The sequence below is a fragment of the Carettochelys insculpta genome, chromosome 7 (assembly GCF_033958435.1).
Source record: "Carettochelys insculpta isolate YL-2023 chromosome 7, ASM3395843v1, whole genome shotgun sequence".
Lineage (NCBI taxonomy): Eukaryota > Metazoa > Chordata > Testudines > Carettochelyidae > Carettochelys > Carettochelys insculpta.
The window spans coordinates 27,968,005-27,993,792 of NC_134143.1; the positions used below are offsets into that span (position 1 = coordinate 27,968,005).

The following is a 25,788-nucleotide window of genomic DNA, read 5'->3' on the forward strand; positions in this document are numbered from 1 at the left end:
ATGGCTGTTCTTATCATAGAATCATAGAAGATTATGGTTAGAAGAGATGGCCGGAGGTCATTTAGTCCAACCCCTTACTCAAAGCAGGTTCAACCTCAACTAAATCATACCAGCCAGGGCTTTGTAAAACCTCACCTTAAAAGTCTCTAAGGATGGAGGTAATTCTAGGTAACCTATTCCAGTGCTTCAACACCATCTAGTGAAATAAAATTTCCTAATATCCACCCTAGACCTCACCCATTGCAATTTGAGACCATTGTTTTGTCCTATGCTGCTATTGAAAATAGTCTGGCTCCATGCTTTTTGAAACCCTGCTTCAGGCTGTTGAAGGCTGCTATCAAATCCTCCCTCATTCTTCTCTTCTGCAGACTAAGTAAGCACCATTCCCTCCACCTTTTTTCCTATGTCATGCACCCCATCCCCCTTCTGATCTTTGTTTCGCTCTATTGGATTCTCTCCAATTTGTCCACATCCTTTCTGTAGCAGTCCTGTATGCACTCCTCCAGATGCGGCCTCACCAGTGTTAAATAGAGGGGAATAATCACTTTTCCTGACCTGCTGACGATGCTCCCACTAATAGCGCTCAATATGCTCTTAGCCTTCTTGGCAACAAGGGCACCACTGTTGACTCATATTCAGCTTCTTGTCTACTGTAATCCCCAGGTCTTTTTCTTCAGAACTGCCTCTTTGGTGGTTGGTCCCCAGCCTGTAGCGGTGCCTGGGCTTCTTTCATCCTAAATGCAAAAGTCTACACTTGTCTTTGTTGAAATTCATCAGGTTACCTTTAGCCCAACCCCACAATAAGTCTAGGCCATTTTGGGCCCTATCCATACATTCCAAATCTACAAATCTACCTCTCCCCACTAGCTTATGGTATCTTTAGCCTTCAGCATCAAGAACAATTGTAAGAGTAATCATCCTACCATTTCTCAAACACATTAAAAACCAAAACAAAAAGCAGTCAAGTAGCACTTTAAAGACTAGCAAAATAGTTTATTAGGTGAGCTTTCGTGGGACAGACCCACTTCTTCAGACCAGAGCCAGACCAGAAAAGGCTCAATATTTAAGACACAGGGGAACCAAAAGCAGTAAGCAAGGAGGACAAATCAGAAAAAGATAATCAAGGTGAGCAAATCAGAGAGTGGAGGGGTGGGGGGGAAGATCAAGAATTTGATTGAGCCAAGTATGCAGACAAGCCCCTATAGTGACTCGTCTGCATACTTGGCTCAGTCTAATTCTTGACCTTCCCCCTCACCCTTCCACTCTCTGATTTCCTCACCTTGATTATCTTTTTCTGATTTGTCCTCCTTGCTTACTGCTTTTGGTTCTCTGTGTCTTAAATATTGAGTCTGTTCTGGTCTGGCAATGGTCTGAAGAAGTGGGTCTGTCCCACGAAAGCTCACCTAATAAACTATTTTGCTAGTCTTTAAAGTGCTACTTGACTGCTTTTTGTTTTGATAGTGTATAGACTAGCACAGTTTACTCTCTGTTACTATTAGAAACCAAATACTGGAGGGGTTTATGTGCCACATAATCTTCTGAATTGCAACTTTCAATTCTGTGCTACTTTAAAATATATATAGGTAGGACCAGGGTGGTGATATACTGGGGATATAAAGACATTAAAAAATTGTGAATCTCATTGATTAGACCTATCAGTCTAAGGGAGACTTCTCATTTCAGGGGGTAGAATAGAGCAGTTCTGCAAATGGTCACTTGCAATTTGAAAAAAAAAAACGTATTATTTTGTGCAGAAAATGGATATGGGAGGTTTTTCCAACTGTTTTCAGTTTTACTCCCACTTTGAATGTATCTGAAGAAGCAAAATCTGCTTTTTCTGCACATACTTGAGAAACTTTCACCATGTTATAGTCTTTGTTGTACCACTGATTGATGTTTGAGCCCCAGCCAATGCAGGAAACACTGCTGTTCAGAAATCTTTAACTTTGTTCTGAACTCAGCCAGGCTTTTTTGTTGCTATGAAGTACTCTGCTTCTCAGCAAAAGATCTAAGGTTTCAGGAGAATTGGAATTGGTATTTGAACTTTATGGAAAGGATTGTTATGCAAATTTGAGGAAAGATATCTTAATCTTAATACAAACCGTAATCTTTGACCATAGTCACAGGCATTATCTTTCGTAGAATGTGGTCCTGGCAAAAGATCGTGTTCCCTGAACAAAGCTTTAAAAATATTGGGGAAGTCTTAGCTGGTAAAAATTGCTATCGCTTCATTGGGAGCTGTGATAAATGACTCTTGTGACACAGTATCCCCATATTTTTACAGATATATGTTTTTGACTATAAGTATGTGCAGTCTCATATATGCTTGTTGCAAAATATACAAAGCTGCAAGGGCATTACAGTCCTACACTGCTATGTAGAAGGGGAAATGAAGACACACTGTCTTTTGGCACTGGTGGCTAAAGACCAAGAGACCTACACCTAAAAAGACATCACTACCTACATTCTGGGGACATTACTACACCCCCAAATATTTTCAGGCATCCAGAGAACAGGAGCCCAGAACTTGTGAAAAACACCTATGAATGACATCGCAGGGTTTAATGACACTGGATGGAGCCACAACCAACATCAAACAGAAAGTTTGAGCACACTGCCTCCACATTGGACACTGTCCGACTCTCCAGCCTTGACCTCAAAGGGGAGGTGTGAGATTGTACCAATATATTTTGAATATGAATATGCATACTTTGAATGCACTTTATGTAAAATGGGTCAAATAACTTATCATTTAAGAGTTTATAATCCCATGAATGTGTATTTCCCATTTGTATGCATGTATCTTTCTTGTATGTGAAGTTAGAAATATTAAATGTAAACCTGTTTATTAATGTAGGTCTTCCAGTGAGTGTCATTAGTAGTACTTGGGGAGCTTAATGGCCCATTGCTTAAGACAAGGATCTATATATAATCTTACTGTTTCCTATAAGTCTAAATAGTGGTTGGTCCTACAAAGACATGTGACCATGACTCCTAATACTGACATCCATCTTGAATTTGGTTTTTTTTTTTTCCCTCCCCACAGGGTTTGGGGGAATGGAACAAAGACTTCCTGCCCTTTGGAAATTCGGAGAGAGAAGCAAATGCTGATTGTCTTCAGCTGGATTCACAGACTGCACCTCATCTGAGAGGATATATGAAAGCACTTGGAAACAAAAGTGCTCAAACAGCAGTGTAGATGAGCTGCTGTGTCCAAGTCAGATAGAACTGGCCTCGGAAGACTTCATGTGAAATTAGGGTAAGAAATTATGATTTGTAACAACTTCTCAATGTATTTGTTATCTGTTTTATTTTATTTTATTTTAGATTATAACTTAGTTTGACCTATCTGTCATTACTTGCAAACACTTAAATCCCTACTTTTTATACTTTGATTTATTGTCATCAAACCCAGTGTAAATATTTGTAACAGCTGTACATATGTCTTTCAGTGATAAACAAAGTGAATTTTATGAATTTTCTCTGTGTAGAACTTTTATACATAATAAGATGGATTCATTTGGGGTTTTGGTCCAGTTGGGAGTGTGGACCCAGGTGCTATCAGGTCCCTGTAACTGAGCCCTACTAGAGCTGAGCTGTTCTCAGTGCCCATGTTACTGTGTGTGTGTGTGGGCAGGGGGCTGTTACCCCAACTCTGTGTCTTTGCTGTGGGAGACCAGAGCTTCTGGCTAAGCAGAACAGGATGGTGGAGCACTCCAGAGGGCAATGAGAGGGTTCAGTGATATGATCAACCCATTAGGTGACAGTCTCAGGGGGATCTCTGACTCAACCTATCACAACTCCACCAGAGAATTTGCTGCATGGGAGATAGATTCTTTATTTATTTTTTTCCTAGTTTCTCCTCTCTTGAAAGTACAGTGCATTGCAAGTAGAGACAGTGAATTAACTGATTTTTCAGAGTCCTGTTTCTATTTGCTTCAGTAAGAACAAACCCTTTCTGAACACTGACATCAGTGAGCACAGTGGACTGACCTCCTTGGAAAATCAGACTGCTTTTAATAGTTGCACAAGCTTCAATTCCAGTGTGTTTTGATTTTTTACAACCAGTTTCAAAATGTTGGTTTTGATATTTATCATCTGGTACATATGGTGAGCAATAGCTGACTCATTGTTCCAGTTCGCTGTCATTGCACTTTCAGAAATACATAAGCAGGAAAGCAATACGTTTGGAACCAATTTTACAGTCAGATCAAAATCTGTCACAGCTGCATGGGTAAGGCATTTCTAAATGGAAGAAATAGAGAACCTCGCTATTCATACCATGAAGTGTCTTAAGGTTCGTTCTGGCTGAGATGTTGTCACCAAGAATATGAAACATGAAAAGCTCAACCATCTTCCCTTCCAGTTTGTTCAGTTTTGAGGTTAGTTTCTGGAATTCATTCTCATTTTGATGCTACCAAACCCTGAACACTTACTGCTACTAATAATTGTACACCAGTAACGGAAACACCCTTTATAATTTCAACATATTTGCTGAGTATAAAAATAGACAGTTACTAGGTGACGAGTATCAGAGGGGTAACCGATTTAGTCTGTATCTTCAAAAACAACAAGAAGGTCTGAGTCCTGTGGCACCTTATAGACTAACAGATATTTTGGAGCATAAGCTTTGTCAGATGAAGGTGCCTTATTGTTTTTTAAATTATGAGTGGGCATCCTCTGGTAGGGAGCTTCAGAAGCAAGTATCCATAGAGGAGAAGGTCCTGCTCTGGTTTGATCTGAGCAGAAACTAGTGACTGACAGAAGACCCGCTCAGCTCAACCATAATTGTTGAGAAAGGATATAATACATACCAGATCATTGATTGCTGTGGCTTCCGATAGGAAAGGATTTATTTTGTTATGGTGAGAAACAATAGAGATGATGGTGCTGCTCAGAGATTTATTTTATTTTTTATTTTATTTATTCTATTTTTTACAAGCACACAAGCAATGCCCAGTCTTTCGAAAAAGTGCTATATTATTGTTAGTTTTTTGTGCTGGAGATTCTTATGGGGGAACTGTGGCAAATGCTGAGCATTTGCTGCCTGCCTTACTGTCTCTTTCTAAAGTAAATTCTTTGTTTTGCTTTGCTTCCTGTGAACTGGGCATTGGTATGCAGCTGAGATTGCAGAGAAGGTAATGACTGTATGTTTGTGATAACCTTTGTTCAAGGATTGGTGATGGTGGTTTAAATAAATTAATAAACTAACTATGGTGATGATGTGTCGCTGATTTCTTCCAAAGGAGGAAACTGACCTGCAGGGAGCTGAAATCGATTTCCTTTTGGCAGCAGGGTGACAACATAATAATGTTAGTGGATATGAGTCAGACTCATAATGCCTTTATATTCTATCCTGTAGCTGTATGATTACTATAGGAGACAGTGTGTGTCAACATATGGGCATTGGGCTCAGATTCATGAATCTTGGTTCAGTTACTGGTTCTGCCATGAATCTGTCATGGGACTTCATACACACCAAATACCTTACGTTTCCTACCTCCTTTTTTAACATATTGCCAGGTGAAAAGTGCTATATTAAGGCCAAGTACATTATAGTAAATTTCTGATGCTTGGACATATTTTTGTTTAGTAAGACTAAAGCCTGAAAACTAGCAAAAATATGTGCTTCTCTGCTTAAACATGATTTGTCATTATTTGAAGGTAGAATAATTTAAAATAGTAAATTTAATTCCAATCTTGCTCTATTCACTTTAACTGAGAAAGCATTACCTGATTTTTATTTACCAAACAGAGAACTTAGACAAAACCAGTGAATTGGTCTGTTCAGCCCCCATTTTGAGGAATAAAGAAAAACACTGGAAGTTATATTTGCAAGTATAGTCTCTGAGGATCTTGAGGTGTCTGAATGTGCCAGAACAATACTTGGAGGTGTAAGCACTGAGAACCAGTGAGAGAGACTCTCTAGTGTTTGCATATGGAAGTGTAAATTACATTGTCTTGCATCAGAGAGGCCTCCTGTGCTCTCAGATGTGATTGCACCTGGAGAAGAGAAGAGGTTTCTGTGCTAGGTGAGAGGGAGAACTTTAGTTTACAGCCAAGTTTGAACAGAGATACCATGCCTGAGATATCCAGGGGAAGTCTCAATGGCTCCTCACACTGAGACTGTCTACACTACATTGTTTTGTCAATAAAAATGGCATTTTGTCGACAAAACCCAGGGGGACCACTCAGACTCCCAAGGCGTTCTGTCAACCATAAATTGACATAACACAGCACTTTTGACAGTCTTATTCCGCTCTTCATGAGGCATAATACCTGTGTTGACAGAGATCTGTCAACAGAAAGCTGGTCCAAACGTTCCGGGGGGGTGGGGCTGGTGTCTTCTGTTGACAGGACAGTGCTTCCAGGACACCAGGTAGCCCTGTCTGCTGTGCTTCCTGTTGGCCATTTTTTTGAGAGCACGGCCTGATGGTCCAGCTGCTCTTTGTCGACAGAACGGATTGCTCTTGCGATCCGCTTGGCAATTTGGCCACGGGCTGTCAACAGAAGTTTTCTTGGAAGATCTCTTCTGACAAAAATGTCTGTCGACAAATCGCTGTAATCTAGACGTAGCATGAGAGCACCAACCTTTGGATCTAATGTTTGTGAAATCCCAGATGCTGTCTCCCACATTTTGAAATGACATAGATTTTAAACTGGTTCTTTACAAGGCAAAGCTGATATGGCAGAGTGATCATTTTTTATTTTCCCTTTATCTTGTAGAAAATGGAATACAAATGGTGGTATTTGCATTCCCCAGCCAGACATTGTCCTACAGGCATGCAGAAATTTTGTACTTGGAGGATGAAGGTTGCTAGGAGTTGAGCAAATTGTATGTTGGTTGAGAAGGTTGTTTTCCCTCTGCTCTTGGTGCCCAGATCCAGTCATAATAATGAAGGGTATATATTAATATCTGTTTACATGGATTTTAGGTGCTCTACTCCCAGTACTATTTACAGGAATACAAAATAAACAAATAAATAGTTTTGAAAGACATTTTCATTTGGGGCAAGTTGTGGAAAAAAAAAAACAAACAAAAAAACCAGCCAACCAACCAACAACAAAAAGAAACCAAACAAACCAAACCCTGTACATTTTGAGTTAAATATTATGTTTGGGGAAGAGTACAGAAAAGCTAAACAGCTGTTATGAGCTAAAACAGAATTAAATCATTGCTAAAATGCTACTGCTGTTCCACTATGTTAATAGCAAGTGCTTGGTGCCTTTAAAAATATACGCTATGTGTAACTAGAGATGTCTGTTTCTAAATTCCATTTATTTGACACTGTTGAGAGTATATCTGACATTAAAAACAGCTGCATATAGTTTTGCAGTGAACAATTTTTAAATGAATAAGCCAGGACTCTTTATTTGGGACTATGTCCACACAGCAGCACTATTTCAAAATAGCTATTTCAAAATATTGTATTTTGAAATAATGCATTTGCACATAAAATGCATTTCTAAATAGCACTCAGCTATTTCAAAATAGCATCTCTGGGTCCATTGTGCAATTTCAAAATAGTCCCATTGAAGCCCATTAAGACTGACTTCGAAATAGCTCTATTCCATGTCTCAGTATCTCTATTTTGAAATATTAGGCTGCAGAAGGCAGTGGAGGTGCAGGACAGCCCCCAGAGCTTGGCAGCTCATGCAGTACCCCACCAAACAGGCTGTAGGATGGAGAGGGCCACTGGAAACTGGGGGTAGCCCCCAAAGCTCTGACCTCCCAGACCAGTGCAGGGACGGGGGGGCCATTTGGAGGCCAGGCCCAGTCCTTTAGAGCCCCTAGCCCCCACCTGACAATCACACAGCTCCAGTCCTTCCCCTACCAGGAAGAGTTCCTTGCCAGGGATCATAGCCCCAGCCCCTTCAAGAGGAGCTGCTGACCAGGGAGCACTGCCCTGGCCCCTTGGGAGATGCTGCCAGAGTAACAGCATCACACTAATCACCACTGGTGGCCCAATTAACACCACCATCGTCCAGCCCCCTGTTCTGAGGCCCCTACCCTTACTTCTGCATCCTCTCCCCTTTGAGCCCCTGCTAATTTTCTGTCCTAAGCCACCCACCTCCTGCCCCTCCTCACACTTGAACCCACAATCCAGACTTCCTTTTTCCTTATTTTGTAATATAGGGTAATTGAAAACAGCATGTACATTTTTCATTTATTTTCAAAAAGTTGCTTCAGTTAAAGAGCCAAGCAATATACATATATTCATATATGCACAGAGATTGAAACTCTTTAGTCTGGCAACTTGGGGACCTGATGGGCCAAACCAGAGAATTTGTGAAACCACAGGTTTTCAATATTGTCTAGCAGCATTAGCAAATGTCCCACTGCTTTCTGGGCTCTTATAAGACAGTTAGGGTGAATTAGAGCTAAATAACAGCACAGAACACTGAGAGCCAGGACTGGTGGCTATAAACAAACTTTGTGGGACCACAGGAAACTTGGCCACACCCATGACAGGTGGGCATTTGGCTAACTAAAATTATGCCAGACGATGGGTCTTGCCAGACCAGAGATTGCTAGACTAGAAAGGTACAACCTGTATGTGTATGTATGAATTTAAAATTAGCTTTAATGCAGCACAAAAGCACATTATGGCAAAATCTGTTGTATTAAAATTCATTCTCATTGTCACATTTTGCGTTCTCCTTCCAACCAATTACATAAAATCAAATGAATGTATTTGTTGTTACTTTTTGTTAGAGGCATAGCTGCTTTACTTTTATTGGGTGCTGTATGTTTGCATTTTTTTGCAACATTAATGCAGAAACGTTCCCATTCCATGCAATTTACAGCACGTACCATCCTGGGCTTCTAGTCAATTTCTCTCCTGTCTTTAGTGAAGTAAATCACGTATTCGTTCAGGGTAGTTATCAGAACTTGGTCGGAAGGGAAAAAGTGTGCCATCCTAATTAGCTCTCCTGATGGCTCTTTTTATTTAAATTAACTTTCAAAGCATGTTTTGATGAATTATCCTCTTGATAAAGGAAGTCAAATGGTTTTTTGGAAGGGACTTGATCATGCACAAATGTTCCATGGGATGCATTGTACCTTCTGGTCTTTGATCCCTTCATTGTTCTTAACTTTTTACAGATATCATAGCCCGAAATGCAATCCCAAATCATAAATTAATTTCCTTCATGCTTCCTCATTGAAACTGTACATTTACTTTTTTCTGCATTCAGAATATTCTTGGAAATGTCTCTTGTGCCTATTCTTGTTTGGTTCATTTTCTCTCATCTTTGAGAGGAAAGGTGCTTTTCAAAAAAAACATATTCAACCACCTTTTGCTCTACAGAAGAAGGGAAAAAAACCCCTAGTTTCTGGTTCTTCAAAGCATTCTGAGTTGAATCTGATTTCCTATACTTCCCATTTTAATATTATCTGTAAACTTTGAGAGTTGAGGTGCAGGAAGCATTGTTTCCCAGGAATCTGCCCACTCTTCAGTGAAATAGGGGTGGGAAGGTCGGCTCTCTCTCTGGCACTATTTCTCCCCACAGTAGCCTCATTTCCATCATACGGGAGAGCCCTCCAAGGACCCAGGCGAAGCACATTTGGCAGTGGTACAAGGGCTGGTAGGATATATAGTCCCTCCAGTCCATAACCCATGAGGAGTTCATCAGAATTTATGTAAGCTCAGACTGCTCTAAAATTAGAGCTATTCATCTATTTCCCCTCTAAACTGTGGAATCTCTCAAATTGACTTTCAGGGGAAAATGCAAGCATGGAACCTGTCATATTTTAAGCCATGTCTGCATTGCCAGGAAGATCAACCCATTCAGGGTCAATCTTCCCAGGTTTGATTTTGCACACCTGATAGGTCAATTTTGCACATCCCTATCAGGACTTGACAGTCACCCTGTACTCTTCACAATCATGAGGCGTAAGGGAGGATGACAGAAGAAACTCTCCTATTGGCCTTCCTTAATGAAGTGGCAAGGTAAAGTGATTGCAGATAAGTTGATTCCAGATATGCAATTTCCATAGCAAGAATTGTGTTTTTACAATCAACTTACCTGCCTAGTGTGGCCAAGCCTTAGACGGCAATCCAGAGCATTGAGGGGTTGTGTCACTACCTGCCCTGCCACTTTGTTTGCTTCGCGATGTTTTGCTTTAGATGCTCCCAACCTGGGAGTCTCAAAAACAGCCAAAGAGCATGCAGGTCACATCAGAGGTATCCGTGAAAAGCCACAGCTCTGATCCAGCCACATTGACCTCAGCGGTCTATCAGCAACACACTCTGGCTTCCAGCAGCCTTGGTTACTACTTGCAGGGTGACTCAACATAGTCCCAGCCCTGAATTTTCCCCAGAATATGTGCTCTGCACTTTTCAGCCCTCTCCTGTGCAGTTCAGATTTTAGGGGCCCATTGCCCCTCAAAATGCAACAGTTTGCTACTGTAACTGGAGTAGCTGTTTAAACAGAGCTGGATTAGGTTTACCTCTTAACTTAGTCAAGAAGGCCATACTGTTCTGAGCATCTCTTTACTAAACTTATTTATTCATTGCTTGCATATTAACCAAAAGGCTATTTATCGTACATTTCTTTAAATGTGTTTTCTGCAAATGATTTGTATAGCTAGGGTCCTTAACCATATATTCCTGTTGCTGTAAGATGAATCTCTGGAGAGGGATCACCAGTCAATGTTCACATCTTGGTTGTGGAAGGAGCCGTTAGTAACTCTTTTGAGCAAGGTGAATTTTTACCATGCATTAACAATCATTGGGCTTCTGTGTATTACACTACCTGAGGCAAAACATCGTCATTTTCATAGCTCCATAAAAGTGAGGCGGCATCCCAGCCTGAGCCCCTGCTGGAGCTGGAGGCCTGTAGTCTCATGTTTGTTCTGGATCCATTCCAGGCCAGCCAAGCCACCTTCCAGGTGTTGTTTGAGCTGACACCACCTTGGCTGCTATCCCAAAGAGCAGGGTTGGGGGCACGGTGGTCAGCATGGTTCCAGAGGCACCATGGAGACCCTGTGTGGCAGGGCCTGCTGTGCATGCTACAGGTAGCTTTGATCCCATGGCACCCCTTTCCATTGGCCCATGGCCTTTGGTCACTGCAGGGGGTGCAGGGCCTTAGGGGTTGTGTTACATGAATGACTCACTGTCTCTCCTCCTTGTCTTCCTTACAACTGGACCCACATCATCCGAGGTCCAGGTTGCCCCCACCTTGCCACCAGGCCAAGCCTGCAGCTGCAGGAACTGGTGGTGCCTCCATGCTGACCTGATGTGGGACCACAAAACTGCCCTATGGGCCATCCAGGGCACTATGGAGTGGCAGTCATGGGCCATGGACCAGCTCATGTCCTGCTTTGATGCTTTCACCAGCACCTGGCAGGACATGGTGTCTTGGTCGCCCCTGCCACCCTGTGCCCAACGGCTTTCCCGAACAGCATCCTGGATCCCCTCCCCTGCTCCAAGGACCTCGTACTACCCCTGCCCACCCAGACCCCGCCATAGCACCTCCTCGCCTATACCTCCCCTTCGTTCTGGTCTCAGCCTAGCCCTGATGGGGGCCCTGAACCTGCGATGGGAGGGGATCCTAAGGCCAATGCCACTTGGGGTCCTGCTCCTGTTTTTGGGTTTGCTGCCCCCCACCCCTCCAGGTTGTGAGGCCCGCCCACTCCCTGTCCCAATTCCACCTCCCTCCAAACTCTCAGGTTCCCCTTCCCCCCATCTTAAGCCCCCCCCCCGGGCATAAGCAGTTCTTTGCATGTTGCTTTCATGTGAATAGTTATGTACAGCAGTTTCTTTGTTTTGCACAAGTTATTTTTTATTTATTAAAACAGTCATTTGTTCACCACACCTGCATCTTCATTATGCAGGGGTTGGGGATAGTTGAGGGGTCATGGTGGGGACAAGATAAGGCTGTGGGTCTGAGGCCCTTGCTGGGCATGCCCTGGAGAGGGTTATGGAGGGAGATATCTCTTTCAGGGCCTGCTGGATCCACAGCCCATTCTGATGGACCTGGCGGATGGCACCTATGCTAGGTTGCTCATAGGCTTGCCCCTTGCAGCCACCCTGGGAGGGAAGACTCCCCTTCCACCTCCATAATGTTGTGTAGGGCACAACAAGCCCTCCACAACTTGATGGATGTTGCGTTCCCCCACATCCAAGTGTGTAAGAAGGCACCTGAACTGTGCCTTGAGGCAGCCAAAGGCACATTCAGCCTGCATCCTGGCACAGTTCAGGAAGGCACTGAAGAGTTTCCAGCTGGGATCTAGCTCTCTGGTGTATGGCTTCCTCAGCTATGGCATGACTGGGTAGGCCATATTCCTCCATGGTGAACAGTGGCATCTGCATATCCCCGACCACCAGCTCATGGTGGAGGTTAAATGTGCTTGCCTCCAGCCTCTGACACAGGCTGGAGTTGCTGATTACTCAGGTTTTGTGTGCCTGGCCCACCCACCCAACATAGATATCTGTGAACTGTTCTCTGTGGTTGACCAGGACCTGTAGCATCCTTGAGAAGTAACCCTTGCAGTTGATGTACTTGGCTGCACTATGCTCTGGGGCACGGATTGGGAGGTGGGTCCCATCTATGGCCCCACACATTTCAGGAGCCCTAGGGCAGCAAATCCAGCCATGACATCATCAAGTTCTCCCAGATGGATGACCCTCTGCAGCAGGATCATGTTGATGTCCCTTGTGACCTGCAGAGAGAGAGGTGACCAAACATGCATGACAGAGACTGAGTGAGGGGCCCCAGCTCCCTCCTCTCCTCTTCTCTCGCAAGCTCTCTGGGAGCCCCTCCTGTGAAGCCAACCTCCTCCCAAGAGCAGAGCTGTGTGAGTATGGGATAGCTGAGTGCCCCAGGGATGGGGTTTCCCCTGACCCCCTACTGGAGCCCTCATAACTTTGACACCACTTCTTGAGGGTCCCCTTTTGGTGAAACCCTCCCCCATGCAGGGATTGCAGCTTGAGAATGCTCCATGAGGAGGGCTCCACTGGTGGACTTCCCATGCCAAACTGGTTGCTCACCGAGTGGTAGCTGTAGGTGGTGGTGAGCATTCAGCGGGCGATGATGTCCTGCTTCTTCATGGGGTTGGTGGGACACAGCTGGATGTTATGCCTCCAGAAGGCAGAGGTGAGCCACACACACAGCTCCAGGAAGGTGTCCTTCTGCATGCAAAAGTTCTAAAGCCACTGTTTGGTCATCCCACTGCTCCAGGACCAAACTGATACTGTGCCTCCAGAGCCCCCTGTGCAATGGGGGGCTGGGGATAGCTGCACGTGTGAGAGTCTTGCAGCCTGAAGGTGGTCTTGGGCTCACCCTATGTGTGGAAGAGGAGGACAGCTAATAGAAAGTTAAGCAGCTGCTGCAGCATGATAGTGTTGGGCCACCGCAAGCCCAGAGGGAGCCCCAGTGACATGGCTCCCAGGGGCCAGCTGTCACCCACAAAGACATGAAGCCCTGCACTAGTTGTGCTGTCCCTCACTGAAGTGGACATGCCCACACCAGAGGCAGGAAACGGGTGTCTGGGGGGGATCCTAGATGCTACCACAGTTGAGATAAGTATTACTCTATTCAGTTTTATTCAACTCATCTCATAAGGACATTATAGAAACAGAAAATGTCTAAGGAAAGGGCAGTGGCAATTATTAAAGGCTTAAAAAATTGGCTATGAGAAGAAAACAAAAGACATAAGAGAATTAAATTTAGGGAGGAAACTAATAGGAGATTACTTGATAGGCATATAAACTGATGATTGGACTACTGGCGGCCAATTGCATGTTATTTACCATTCTTGTAATATTAATAATAAATTAAAAAACCAAGAGAATGTCCATGGAAACTGAAAGGTGGGCAACTTTTTGTTTTATAACAAGAATTAACCTGTGGAACTTACTGCCACAAGATAATGTTGAGTCAGAGAATATACCAAAGAGACAAAAATGTCAATAGTAACAATCATACCGTAGCTAGTGTAACTGCCGATGATAAACAATTGTATCAGATGCTTGTCCTAATAGCTCAAGACAAAGTCAATTACTAATTGACTAGCTTTACAAAGAAATTTCCCAGGAGGCATGTTCTTGTAAGGTATATTCCATGCTTCTGAAAGGTAGGTGTCTGCTCTGAAGCAATTCATACTTTTTTTGCTGTTGTCAGGGGAATTATTCTGAACAGACATCCTTATAAGTACAGATTAACATTCTGATACTGTGACTTTTGAAAGCTGTCGCTCTCTCTTCTCAGCATGTGGTAGGTAAAATATGTTTTGGACTTCTAGTTTGTTCAGTAGGAATTATTTTAGGAGTCTAAATAGAACAAGAAAGGAAAAGCTAACTGTTTTTTTAGCTCTGTGTATATGAAACCCATTATTCTTTTATCATGAAGCTAAGAAAGCCGTGTCCCCAAAATACCCCTCAAAACTATTTTTGGAAGTTGCCATAAATAAGGAATGGCAGAAGCAAATTAATGGTTCATTTTAATAGAATATAAGGAAAATTTAGCATTGTTACATCTTTTATGTAACTGAAAGACAATATCCATTTTCCAAAAATGTGGTTCATTATCATTTTTATTGTTTGCAATTTTTTAAAATAACACTGCTGTGTATTACTGAATAAAATTAACAGCTTATTAAAAATTTTCCAAGCTTAAATCACAGGCAGTTTGTTCTAACTGGAATTATCAAATTGCTAAATTTCTAATGACTTTTTTTCATACTATAGGGGAAAATGCTTCTCTTTTAAAATGATGGAACTGGGCAAAAGGAAATTTATTATCTGAACTGGCTGCAAATCATTTGTATTGATCTGTTTTGTTTCCATTCTACTGAAGCTAATGGAAATCATTTGTTACCTTACTTGTTCCAGTTGATTTGAAAAAATCCTATATCATTTATCAGACCAGTTGAAGGTCTGGTAGAAGTATGCTTATGTCTGCAGTCACAGAGACATATTTGACTCCTAGCAAAGTAAAGAGCATCAAGGGAGAGCATTCTTTTTATTTTTTTTTATTTTTGCAACAGATGTAATGCTTTCTGTGCATATTTATGGTGCATCTTACTGATGCTTCATTGATGTCGTCTGTAAGGATCTGGCCCCTGGGAGCTACAATTGGCATTAAGGACTATGCATAATATGGGCACAAGTCTATGTAAAGAGAACTGTTGGACTTCATTCCACCGCTTGTTGAAGGGGAAGGCAAAGAGGGAGGGAGTGTACGTTCCTCTCACTTTCTGGTGGTGGAGGAACAGGAAGAAGAGCAAGCAGCATTCTTGTACACGTGGCTGATGCTCCCCCCCTCACGCTCTTGAGATGGAGGAGTTGCAAGGCCAGATGGAGACTTCATTCCCCTCTGACCTAGATGACTTACCACCAAGCCAGGCATGCCCAGAGGGGGAGTTAGGAAGTAGCAAAGGGGTAACCAACCCTGGTGTGACTGAAACAGTGTCCATGAGTCAGTCAGCATGTTGTGGTCTGGGTCCCTGCTGACCCAGTGGCAGACAGATTTGCCTGTTAGGGTCCTGGGCTGGGACTCAATGGAGCGGGTGTATCTGTGGCCACCCTGCCATCCCAGTCCATGGGTGATAGTCTCCCCTATTCTTAGGCTGAACTCCTGTGCTTGCCAGCTCTCTGCCAGATCTATGACACCTGGATGTTTAAAGGCTCAGCCTGAACCTGAGCCTTGCCCCATCCGGAGCTGGGGCTGGAGCTTACTGCTTGCTTAGCCTGAGCATAGGCCCAAGCCTCCAAACTGTTGGCTGCCCTGCCGTGATTTAAGTCTGGGTGCACTGACTGTATTTGTGGGCTGGGTTCTCATGAGAGGGCTGCACACATGACACCAATCGCCTGGCTGATTCCCCATGTACTATGCCCTCCTGTATCATGAGATTGGAACACCTGCGTACTGACATGGAAGATGTGGGGCCATGGCCCCCAACCAGACTACAAGTTTGTAGGAAAGGCTTCTGGATTTTAATTATATAAGGTTTCACTCTCCCCCTAACAAAGTCTAATGCTCTAAAATTAAACAAACACCCTGTAGGTCAGACTAGATAATCACGCTCATCCCTTATGACCTTAAAATCTCAAGAATAAATTTGCTTCAAGAATGATTCCAAAACACTTGCCGTTCTGTCACAGAGCGCAATCCATAAATAGCAATCCAATGTGGTCCTAATAGAGAATGCTTAGCAGAAAAGGGGCGGGGCACGGGAGAGGGTTCTCAGAGCTGTACTGACCTCTTCAACAATGCCATTGTACAAACTGAGTTGGTTTTGTGTGGTTAGGTACTATATAAGTACGAATAGCCTTTGTTTAAACACAGTCATGTCAAACTCTAGCTCCATTTACAAATGAATCAATGTTTACAAAATGGAAAAGGACAAAACAGTTAGTTAAATACCAAGCTTCTCTGAAGGTATTACAAACTGTGGTCTGTAAAGCAGAAATGCAGACAAAAATCAGATGATTACAGGGAATTTTAAATGAACTTTTAATTTGATTTGAAAGCTTGAGGGTACTCATGGAACTCTCCATATTCTCTGTTGTTGCTATGTATTGAGACTGGAAAACAAATGTGACTTATGTATTGTTTTTTCTTCAATGTCATGAAATATTTGGAATCCCTAAAATTAGAGTATTTAGCTTGTTCTCTTTAGCAAAGGATATGCAGTGGAACATATTGGCTACCATTATGAAGGTCAAACAGTTCAGATGCCTTTGCTCTGCCAAGCTATTTAGGAAAAAAAATGGCAAAAATTGGTCTTGGCAGACACAGAACTATCTGATTATAAAAGAAAATGGTATCAGTGAAAATAGGATTATCGGTGGGTGTTCCAAAGCTCTCTGCATCTGTGTTCCACTGAATATATTTATGTGACAGCAGTTCTGAAGTTTGGAAAGGAAAGGAAGGGAAAGAAAACACAAAACAGCTAAAGAAGTAAAAGATTCTTGTCTCATGAATTAGGCATGAGCTTTATAGTAGCTGAGGCATCCTATCATTGCTGACACTTCTTTACTCTGGCCTATTTTCCTTAACATATGGCCCTAAATTGTACTTCTGGGTATGTGTGACTAGCTAACCTTTCCCCCCACTAATATGCATTTTTCATGTCAGTGATATAAAAACCAATTAAAGTTCTATTACGATATAAAATACAGAGAGTTTAAGTAAAATACGTCCCTATCAAATGCTAGAGCCTATTTTGGAATTGTACTGCATATCAATTCCCTTCTGACGTGCTGTCTATTTCTTTGAGTAGTTATAATTATGCATTGCACTATTGACACTCCATTAAGCTGCACATTTCATAGAATCATAGAAGAGTAGGACTGGAAGGGACCTCGAGAGGCCATCAAGTCCAGCCCCCTGCCCTCATGGCAGGACCAAGCACTTTCTAGACCATCCCTGAAAGCCATCTCTCTAACCTCTTCTTAAATATCTCCAGTGATGGAGATTCTACCACCTCCCTTGGCAATTCATTCCAGTGTTTGATCACCCTGACAGTTAGGAACTTTTTCCTAATGTCCAACCTGAACCTCCCCTGCTGCAATTTAAGTCCATTGCCTCTTGTTCTATTCTCAGAGGCAAGGAAGAACAAGTTCCCTCCCTCTGCCTTATGACACCCTTTTAGATACCTGAAAACTGCTATCATGTCCCCCCTCAATCTTCTCTTTTCCAAACGAAACAAGCCCAATTCTTTCAGCCTTTCTTCATAGGTCATGTTCTCTAGACCTTTGATCATTCTCGTTACTCTCCTCTGGACCCTCTCCAATTTTTCCACATCCTTCCTGAACTGCGGTGCCCAGAACTGGACACAATACTCCAGCTGAGGCCTAACCAGCGCAGAGTAGAGCGGGAGAATGACTTCTCGTGTCTTGTTCACAACACACCTGTTAATGCATCCTAGAATCATGTTTGCTTTTTTTGCAACAGCATCACACTGTTGACTCATATTTAGCTTGTGGTCCACTATAACCCCTAGATCCCTTTCTGCTGTACTCATTTCTAGGCAGTCCTTTCCCATTCTGTATGTGTGACACTGATTGTTCCTTCCTAAGTGGAGCACTTTGCATTTGTCCTTATTAAACTTCATCCTGTTTACCTCAGCCCATTTCTCCAGTTTATCCAGATCCTTTTGAATTATGACCCTATCCTCCAAAGAAGTTGCAACCCCTCCCAGCTTGGTATCATCTGCAAACTTAATAAGTGTACTTTCTATGTCAATATCTAAATCGTTAATGAAGATATTGAACAGAACTGGTCCTAAAACAGACCCCTGCGGAACCCCACTAGTTATACTTTTCCAGCAGGATTGAAAGCCATTAATAATTACTTTGTGGGTACAGTTATCCAGCCAGTTGTTCACCCACCTTATAGTACCCCATCTAAGTTGTATTTGCATAGTTTATTGATAAGTATATTATGTGAGACCTTACAGAAACTGGAACTCTTGGGGTTTTTTGAACCCTTGGTTGTAACAATGGAACATTACTATTGCCAACAGCCAGTCTTTCCAGCATTGCTTTAGACTGGTAGGTTTACATTTGTTTAACTGTGTTTTTACAGTGTGTAAGTTCTTTCTCTTATTATGAGAACTGAGAGATTTACAGCCCGGGGGAAAAAGCAAAAACCATAAGTAAATCCATAGAGCAGGTTGGATGCTGTCAAGTTTGTCCCAGGTTTACCACTAGGCCATCTCCATTTCCGATGTAATAGTATTAATATACAAAAATGTTGTGAAAGAATTAAACTGGTTATGCTCATGGTATAACACTACACTAAAGCACAAAGGCAAGGAAATTGTAAGATATGCCCCCACCCATGTGAGTGGAACAAGCTTACTGCTATACAGCTTCACAAAAGCATAGATCATATTCTGTGACAGGGATGTCCAAACTGCAGCTAGTGAGCCATATGTAGATCTCTCACAGATAGTGTGGGTTACAGAGCTCCCCTCCATTCTTTGCCTACCAGAGTGAGGAGGGAGGGCTTGGGGCTTCTGCCCAGTGGGGAACAGAGTCTAGGGGCTTCAGCACTATGTAAGGTACCTGCTGGGATTCAGGGGCTCAGCAAGAAGAGGCTTCCCCGCTCCCCCAGCTGCAAGGCAAAAGCCCCAAGGTCTGGGAGATGTGCTAGGCTCTTGACCTTCTGGCGATTATCGCATGTGGGTCTCAGAGGGTGAGTAAGTTTGGCTACCCCATTCTGTGACATTCTCTCTGCCCCAGATTTGCCAGCTTTCCAGGATTCCCTTTACTAACCAATTACTTCTCCAGCAAAACTTGTTGTGCGTGTTCCATGTGGTGTCCTGAATGGGGCAGTTGGGTTTTTTTTTTTAAATGCAAATCCCCCATTATACTGAATTTTATGCTTTTATACAGGAAAGTACTGGCAAACACTTTTCCGCATAAATGAAATTTTGTGCAGGGAATACAGAATTTCCTAAAGGGAGCATTCTGAAAAGGAGTTTTTCACACACTCTGAGAAAGGAGAACTAGTTTTGAAGAGCACTAGTTCTTGAGTTGTAGTGTTTGCAGCTTAATCATCTTTATCTAAGTGTCCAGACAGCATTCTTATTAATTGTGCCTGTAGAGAGAGCATATAGCTACATTTACGATAAATACAAATGAAGAAAGACAATACTTATTGCCATAGATAAATACCCAAGAAGGTAGAAACAGTTGCCCATTTTTCCAGTGATTTAAATGTTGAATTATTTTTTTTCCATTCTACTCCATGGTATAATCATATTGGGCTTGTCTGCACTGCCACCTTCCTTCGAAGGAAGGATGGTAAGTAGGGGGTTGGGAGTTTACTAATGAAGTGCTGCTGTGCATAGGCAGCACTTCATTAAGCAAATTTCACCCCCCCCCCCAGCGGCCCTCCCCCCGCGCGGCAACTGTGAAGTTTTGAACTTTGAAGTACTGACACACATTTAGCTGTGGCGCACCCCCCAGTACTTTGAATTGCCAGGACAACTTTGAAGTCCCCTTACTCCTCATGGAGTGTGCCAGCAGGTGGGCTGCAGCTAGATGTGTGCCAGTACTTCAAAGTTTAAAACTTCAAAGTTGCCGCAGGGGGGGAATTTGCTTAATGGAGTGCTGCCTATGCACCCCAACACCCTACTTACCATCCTTCCTTCAAAGGAAGGTGGTAGTGTAGACAAGCCCACTGATTTGCAGCAAAAGAGCAAGCTCCATATTTGAGTTTATCAGTTTATTTAATGGCAGATTCAAAACACTGCTTCTTTTGTTTTTTAAATAAAAATTGTAATTGGATGAGATTGCAAGAAAATGCAATACTTTTCCATTAAGAAAATAGACCCACTATTATGCCTTCAATTACTGCCATAAATGAAAAAAAAAAAGATATTTCACTCTTCATGTAGCTTTTCTTGTTACTTTTTTTAAAGGTAACCCTAACATGACTGAAGAGGTTAACTAGGTGTGAGCATTTCAATTTTGCTACCCATTTAAATATCCCAGTCTTTCTCTGTAACAGCCTATGTGGCGGATCACAGCTAAAACAGTGAACGACATGTTTGTCACTTCATTGACATATGTGCCACAAAGTGCTGTAACTCTCATCCACAGTTAGAATAAATAAATGATTGGGCTCCATACATGAATAACTGTGTGAAATTAATGGTATGTGGAATACAGGATATCAGACTAGATTATCTAATTGTTCATTATGGGCCTTAACAGTATGAAACTATATTCTGGTGTGCTCTGTTGTGCTGATAGCTCAATCTTTTTACCGCTGAAATCAATGGTAGAAGACCAATGTACAAGGCTTGGGCCTCCTCTAAAATACGTGGCCACAATTTAGATTGCATAAAACATATGGGGTTGTGAGCTCATTTTCTGTCTGTGTGAGGACTATAGACTTTGTGGCATATTGGACTTAAACACAGCTGTCCTCCCCTCCTTTTCACACTGCATTCTGTTGTAGGAGACCATAGGCCAAAATGCAGGGGTTATGTATAGAAGCCTGTTTTGATGAAGTTCAGATGACAACCATCTCACCTGCCTGGATCCTCGGAAACCTAGGCTTCCAATTCCTTAACAATCCTTTCCGGTGCTTGTAGGGGGGTGAGAAGTCTAGATTTCTCCCTCTCGGGATCAGGTCTCCAAGACTTTCAAGTTCTGCTGAAGTTCAACTAGCAACCGGCAGGCTCACTCTCAGCTTGGATTGCTAAGACATCCAGGATCTTGGTTCCTTGGAAGCAAAGAAATGCTGAGTGTCCTGGCTCTCTAAGCTGCCTGATTCTGCACATAGTGGGCTGCCAGGCTCCATGGAACTTGGAAATACTTAGAAAAAATTGAAACAAATCATCATTTAATGTTTCCTCAATAACGTTTTGGATTGTTGATTTTTTTTTTTTGTCTTGCATTTCAAACTTTTTTAATTTTGAAATTACCTGTTGAATGGCAATTAGTGTTTTCAGTATGTTCTAGCTCTGAGCACTCTGACCATCATCCCGCAATATTTGAGTATCCTAAACTCTTAACTTAAAATATGGCGAAAACTTACGGACTTCAAGAGGTATGTTCATACTTGTTCCTCTTGGGTGGATTTTTGCAAATAGTCTGATTATAAAGAATAGTTGCACATTGAATCTATAGTTAATTGCATCAGAATTTTGTCTTTGTCAGAACCTTATTTTGTAAACATGCCAAACTTGAAACAAATTTCAGTTACTTAAGTGTGGAATAATTTCCAGTTTGCTTTGTGTTTTATGTTTATTGTTTTGGTGAAACATGGAGCTTCACAAAGATAAAAGCAGTGACAAAATATACATTGAAGATGACAAATGGGGCAGTATTCACTCTGGCATTTCCTAATCTGAGAGTGCTTGACTTAGCAACGTTTGTCCTTGAGGTTGTATGACCCTCCTCGTCTTACAGATTACGTACATCTCCCATTGGAAGAAAAAATAATTCTACTGCAGAAAGGAGAGCATTTTCATAAACATTTTCACTTAGTTAAAAATACAATTTTCCTTAAACAGTTTTGATAGAAAATGTTTGACCAACCCTATCACTGAATATTTTTGGGGATTCTTTTCCCCTCCCAAAGACCATGGATGAACTTATTTAATGGAGTTAATTAGGTACAGAGATTGGAGAGTATTGGAGGTAAGTTAGCAAACAAGTTTTGATTTTGTTTTTATTTTCTGAAGCTGAGGTGTTCTTTTCCCGCACATTTACTAATTGGCTGAAACAAAATGTTAACTGTTTCAGCATCAAAATTACCAGAAGTGATATGAATTTGAAACATGGGGTTACGCGTATATCTGTTCTGAGGGGCTTTCTGTCAAGCCACTCTGTGCTCTGATTGGCTATTGCTTTTAGATCTGCTGTTTATACACAAAATAAGGGCGGCAGCCTCAGTTTTTTATTCTTTCCTCACTGCTAATATCACTGTTCTTGATCTTCTCAAAATCATGCGCATGCATATCCTTCCTGGCTGAGAGAGGCTGATTTGCTCTTTTTCAATCCAGTAAGCAGTCCACTAAATATAAGTCTGGCTAGTGGAAGTTAAGGTGGCAATGGTTTTTTTTGCTAGATAATTTGGTAGGTCTGAGGCCAGTAGGTCCAACCTAAAATGCAGGCATTTTCATAATGTCCTTAGTATTGAAGAAATAAAAGAATATGGCCTGATACGCTCAGTTGGTGTGAATCAACATAGAGCTATTGAAGTCAGTGCACTTGTGGTCATTTAGATGATCTGAGCATCTCCCCTGTGGTAATTAAGCAGATCCTATGTTTGGACTAATAATGCCTTCAGAGCAGGGATATGCGTTCTGTATTTTTGCAAAATAGTCATAAAATCATGATGCAAATCAGAGTTTAGGAATAATTGAGCCATTGGTCAGTAACTAACAGTAGCCTCCCTTCATTCTGATTGGCCAAGCCAACTCAACTGCGAAATAATACACCTTTTTGTGTCAAAGCAAATCTACATGCCTGAGTTTTAGCCTGGAAGTGGTAATGGTACCATCAACCTGAAAGCTGTGTTTGAGCTAGATCCAGATCACATTGAAAAGTACAGTGTACTGTGAACATCGGATTGCTATTCATCGTTTTGTAATTTTGAATTCAAAGGGGAATGTTGAACATCTTGGATATAAACATGGAAGTATTCCAAAACATCTGCTAGTAATTTCTGCCAGATGAAAGTAATAATGATGATGAATATTTTTGTTGATTATGGTAGTACAGTGGTCTAAATAAATTATCTTGCAAGCTGTGGATTTTTGATGGAAAATACATGATTTGTAACACCAGCTTGTTGACTCTGTTCTCACTTTACATTTTCTTTAAATTTGCCAAAGAGTTTATAGTGTACAAGTTTAAGGAAAAGTGAAATAACAAAATGAATTTAGGCATCTATTCTACTAAACAGGAGTACAGTTATATCTGAAGTATTTGGTTTGAACTTGCTTTTTAAGCTGACTATAGGTAGTAGATAGAGCATAAGTAGAATTAAGCACATAAAGCTTTCAGGTCAGACAGCAAAGTAACAAACACACAGGGTGACATCCTAAGTCCATTTAAGTCAATGCCAAAGTTCTCACTCTTGTTTAGCACAGAACTGCCAGTCTGGTAGTCAAAAGTTTCTGCTCCTTCCAGACAGCTTTTCACATATTGATTCCTGCCTAGGACAATGAAGATGACTTGAAAGACGTAATTTTGAGAGAGCAAGAAAAAATGTTAATTGTTGTATTCATCCTGTACTGAGAGAGTGCAAGAACTCCAATATCTCTGATACCACAACACACATGGTTTCTCCAGTGCCATTCAGATTGTCTAGGGCCAGCTTGTTATGGCATGAATCCCCTTCACTCTAAGGATGGAACCACACTTCTGAAGGACAAAGAAGCCATCAATTTTCTTTGGAAAGAATATTCTGAAGATCATCCTAATCATAACTCTATGGTTGTAGATGAAGTTTTTGAGTGAATCCCCCAATGACCTCCTAGGGATAAGCTTGGAGACCTTCCCAATTTGCATAAGGTACACAATGCCATTAAGTAGATGGAAAAACAACAAGACAACAGGTCCAAATGAGGCAAGGAGTCAAGGGGATCCATGCTAAAATTTTTAAAAATGGCAGACCACAGCTAATTCAGCTGCTTTATCTGCTCATCCTTAAAATCTGGATAAGGGAGGAGATGTGCAGTGAAATGATGGGTACCCTGATTGTTAACCTCTTCAAGAAAGAGGATAAAACAGGCTTTGTAAACTTCTGTACTAGTTCTCTCTTTGCGACCAAAGGCAAAGTGGTGGCATGGAATCTTACAACTCACCTTCTGCTCTTGTCAGAAGACATTTTACCAGAGTGTCAGAGTTATTTACAACTATGGCACAGAACTGCAGATATGATTTTCACAGCACAACAGTAGCAAGAAAAATGTTGGGAGCAAAACCAACCACTGTATATGGCTTTCATTGATTATACTAACGCCTTTAATTCAGGGAATCGCATTGCCCTCTAGATTGTAGATTGGATGTCCTCATAAATATATCAGTGGATGTGGGCATCTTCTGGAGTTAGCCATAAGGCAGAGAGAGCATATGGCAAGGGTGATCCAGTAAAACATATTCGTGTTGATCAAGCCTTTTATAAAGACTTTGCAAACCTTGAGGATTTCCAGTAGAATAAAAGGCAGGTTTTTAGTTTAATCTTCGTCGCATGAAAATTGAGAAAGTAAAATCTACCCTTTGTTCTATTGTGTCCATTGTCGTGACTCCCATTCTTCTAAAAGAATAGTTATATTATAGTTAGGTTTCATCATTGTCTCAAATTAACTATTTCAGTGGCAATCATTTCAGCAGAAGCAGTATGATAATATGCTCATCCTTCTCTTTTGTTGTCAGCTATTGTGGTGGCTTTAGTGGAAATAGAGGTTGTTGACACAGTAAAATGTTACAAGATGCAAGTTAGCTGGAGAACAGTCATGTATTCATGGCACTGGATTGGAACTCAGAATATCTGAGTTCATTTTTTTTTGGAGGAATGGAAAAGGTAAGATAAGAGATCTGTCTTAATACCTGTCTTCAGGACAGAGCAATTGAAAATAAACAATTCCTTTGTTTTCTTAACTATCCTATTTTTCCCAATAAAAGCTGATTTTAAGCCCTGCCCCCCCCCAGTATGAAAAGGATGTGGATGTGCTAGAGCAGGTTCAGTGGAGGGCAACAAAAGTGATTAAGGGGCTGGTGCACGTGACTTATGATGAGACGCTGAGGGATTTGGGCTTGTTTACTTTACGTAAGAGAAGATTTAGGGGTAATTTAATAGCAGCCTTGAACTTTCTGAAGGGGAGGTCTAAAGAGGCTGGTAAGAAACTGTTCTCAGTGGTGGCGGAACAAGGAGCAAAGGTCTGAAGTTACAGAAGGAGAGGAGTAAGTTAGATGTTAGAAAAAATTACTTCACCAGCAGGGTGGTGAAGCAATGGAATGTGTTGCTTAGAGAGGTGGTGGATTCTCCATCCTTAAAGGTTTTTAAGTCTTGGCTTGACAAGGTCCTGGCTGGGACGACTTAGATGGGGGCTGAACTAGATGACCTCCTGAGGTCCCTTCCAGCCCTATGATTCTAGGATTCTATACTACTTAATAGCTCAAATGTCAGTGTAATAGATTTATATTAAGTTTTAACCAGATATTTTATAAATTGGTTGAGAACTCCTAGACAGCACCATTTCTTTTCTCCCTACCCTTCATCATCCCCCCAAAGCAGGAATTTAGGTTATGATCCAAAGCCAGTGAAGTTAACTGACGGGCTTGACTTCACTGGTTTTAGTGTTAGGCC

General features: G+C 41.8%; 1 long non-coding RNA gene across 1 annotated transcript in view; it reads left to right on the forward strand.

Moving 5' to 3' along the window:
* The first annotated feature begins 3,112 nt into the window (after positions 1-3,112).
* LOC142015588 (uncharacterized) overlaps positions 3,113-25,788 on the forward strand; it is a 206,728-nt gene continuing 184,052 nt past the window's right edge. The window contains exon 1 of the long non-coding RNA XR_012646196.1: positions 3,113-3,259. This is a non-coding gene — a long non-coding RNA (uncharacterized LOC142015588). The remainder of the gene's footprint in view (positions 3,260-25,788) is intronic.